Genomic DNA, 3,654 nt, shown 5'->3' with positions numbered 1-3,654 from the left:
CACGGCCGCTCTCATTTCTGCTTGCGTCACCTCGGGGACATCGGTGCTTTCCTCTTCTCGAGAGTCTGTGGCTGAGGGTGAAGCCATCGCCGGGGAAACGTATTCCGCTCGCTCAGGGAAGAGGGCCGATACAACCGCTTCTAGCAACTGGGGTTGCATGCTTTGCGCCAGTGGAGGCGCCCAGGCACGCAACTTGCCCCGTACCCAACGGTAGGGGCGCCCCCACGGATCCCGATCTAGGGACCCCAGCAGCTCCTCCCTGGCACGCGACTTAGAGTCGCCGATGGCCAGCCACAGAGTCTCCTTAGACGCGCGGTACGCCTCATACAGCGCGTCTTCCTCGACGGAATCCCGTCGACGTCGTCTCCGGTATCGCGTGTACCGGCGGCGAGCCGCGACGCACTCAACGCGCAGCCGCGCGATCTCGTCGGTCCACCAGTACACCTGGCGCCTTGCGGACTGTTGGTGGACACGGGGCATGGACGCGTCGCAGATCTGCGTCATCGCCCCTCGAAACCACAGCGCCACCGCTTCGACGTCGACGGGACTGTTCATTGTCGACTCCCAAATCCAGGACTGGACTAAGGCAGCTTCCTCGAGTAGCTCCTCGTCGATGCGCTTAAGTGCCCAGCGTGGGCCGTCGTTAATCGGGGCGGTTGGCTGGCGGCCGCTCGCGGTCTGGGCAGAGACGTCGAACCGGATATACCGATGGTCCGACAGCGTCTCCACCTCCACGGCGACACGCCAGTCGCGGACTCGGCTGGCGACAGAGGGGCTAGCAAACGAGACGTCCACTATCGAGCCGCCCCGCTGCCGCACGCACGTGTATTCCGAACCCCGATTCAGGACGACCAGACCAGTTGTCACCGCCCACTCTTCTAGCACCTCGCCCCGATGGTCAGTGACCGGAGATCCCCACGCCGATGACTTGGCGTTGAGATCCCCGAGCACCAGAACGGGACGAGGGTGATAGCGGCCTACGACGGCGCCCAACTCGACGAGGAACCCCTCAAAGTCGGCGAGACTCTTGTTGGGAGAAAAATACGCCCCTACAATGCCGATACCGTCCGAGACCGCAGCAACCCAGCCGCGGCCCCGAGACGGGTTGATCAGAGTCTGGCCGATAATGGCCACCAAGCCGTCAATGCTCCCCAGCCAGTTGTCACGGGCGGGGACAAAGTACGGTTCGGCGACCGCAGCCACGTGGATCGACCACTCTGCCATGCTCTGGAGTAAAATATCCTGAGCTCTGGCACAGTGATTGATATTGCCCTGGAGGAAATGGAATTGTGCCATTATTGACATTCCATTCCCTCGGCAACGGTCCTGGGCCGGGAGTCGGCTACGGAGCTACTAGCCTGCGGGGGTGGCGAGGTTTCCCCGGCAGGTTTTGAGTTCCTCTTCTTCTTCTTGGCCTTGCTGGCTGGTGCGCCACAGGCTCCTCCACCCAGCCTGTGTCCCGCTGGCTTCCCTGCAGCTGAACACAAGCTGCAGTTGAGCGCCGCGGAACACTGAGCCGCCTTGTGGCCGGGCTGACCGCAGCGATAACAAAGGTCACTGCGGTCAACTTCAGCGGTGCACTTTGCCCGGACGTGCCCCTTATCCAGGCACCGGAAACACCGCAAAGCCCGGGGCTGTAGAAGTTTCACCCTCGCTGCAACCCAGCCAACCAGCAATCTGCCGCTTAAGGCGATCTTTTTCGCCGACGCTACAGGGCACCGAACCCAGACCACGCCGAGTCCGGTGGCATCGGTGCGTATATCGCCGGCCCGCACCTTGTCCGATGGACACTCTCCACTTCGGGCAACGGCCGCTACCACCTCCTCAGAGGTCACGGAGTCATCCAGTCCAGCAATCCGCACCTCTGCGGTTTTCATTGGCCTGGAGACCCGGACGTCCTCGGGGCTGAGGACCTCCCTCATCTTGGCGGCCAGAGCGTCCGCCTTTTCGGCACTGCCACTCGTAGTACCAGCCACCTCGAACAACCGTGCACCCGTGGCAGCCTGCCTGTGGGTGACGGCCTGAAGACCAAGATCTGATAATTTGATCTTGGCCTTTGCTTCGGCGATGACCGACTGGTACGTTACGCCGCGCTCCGCAGCTCCGGGCTGTAGCGTGAGCGTCACAGCTTCGGAACGCGGAGCACGTATCTCCGGTCCTTTGCGACCGCCTTTGGCAGCCCGCCGCGCAGGCTGCGCAACCGCCTTTGCGGTTTGGCCGGGCGCATGCGTTGCTGCTGAGGCCGCCTTGGCGACCCTGCGTGCCTTCTTGCGGCCCACGACTGTAACCCAGGTCTCACCCTTAGACCCAGCAGTCGTGGGCTGATCGCTCGATGGGGCTCCCTCGACGGGCTTTTTGACACCCTCCGCGGGCTTCCCCTCCCTAGGCTTAGGTCTCGGCGGCTCCTCAGCCCTCCGCCGTGTATCGGCCGCTAGTGGCGGACGGAGGATTTCCGCAGGGAGGCGCCGAGAAATTGCCTCCATACGAGCATTGACCATGCTCCCGCACTGGAGCATACAGAGCCGGACAATGCGCTCGACCTCGTCGTCGGTATGAGTGCTTGTCGGTCTCGGTGCGGGAGCCGGGGTCACTACCGATGCGGCATCAGTGGACGTACGCCGCTGCTGCTGCTCGCTCAACGCAGTGACTCGTCGCCGGAGGTCCTCCATATCATTTCGGAGACGGCTGTTTTCCTCCTGCAACTTCGCAACCTCGTCAGAGGCCGTCCTGTTGAGGAGGATGCCAATCGCCTCCTTAATGTCCGCGGCAGCTTCTTTCAGACCGCGGGTAAACGTGCCCTTCAGGCTGCCGGATTTGGTGGCAACCTTCAGGACTAAGTCCACCCCGTCCAAGGCAAGCTGACTTAGGGCCACCGCAGATGGTTCCCCCCCTTCCGCCGCTAGAGTAGCGCGTCGCTCGCGTGCGCGTCGGGCCATTTCCGACACTTCGTCGGCCGCGACAGCTTTGCGCTGCTCTCTTCGGGCGGCGTTGATCTCCGCCTTTGAGCTCCCTAGCGAGGCACAGCTCTCGCCACCAGGGTCCTCGGTAGTGACCCCCATGTCACTATCTGCTTTGCTGGCAGCCGGAGTATTGGAGCACACGAACCTACCCTGTGCGTTCCTCCGCGGCCGTGAAGCACTCACTCCTCTCGAAGCCTGCCGACCTCTCCTCGTGGTCGGTAATTTCTTGGGGGGCAGCAAGCCTTCCTCATCTGAGGACAGATCCACCGACCCATCTCCCACTGGAGCATTGTCGCGTGAGCGTTTTCTAACGGAAGACGACCCACGCGGTCCTCCGTCAATATTTTCAAAATAACTGCTTCCAGTAATATTATCAGCAACAGGGGCCTGGTCGCCTACTCCTGCGCGTCCATCGGTAACCAATTTATCACTCGCAGGCCCGGGTACCTGCGAGCGCCGGGCGTCAGCCGGGTCGCATGACAAATCTCTCTCATAGTTAGCCATTTTCATATTAAAGAAGTGGGTGGTACGCACATAACTTCCCCAAGGCGATGTGGCCGCTCTTTTTGGGAGGGTGTTTGATCCTCCCGAGGCCCGCAGATGCCTCCGGTGCAGGATATACCGCCCGCTGGTCGGTATCTACAAGCAATTTTTTTTTTTTTTTTTTTTTTTTTTTTTTTTTTTTTTTTTTTTT

This window comes from Bombyx mori, chromosome 6, assembly GCF_030269925.1.
Source record: "Bombyx mori chromosome 6, ASM3026992v2".
NCBI classification, from domain to species: Eukaryota; Metazoa; Arthropoda; class Insecta; order Lepidoptera; family Bombycidae; genus Bombyx; species Bombyx mori.
Note: the sequence above shows the minus strand (reverse complement) of the source record.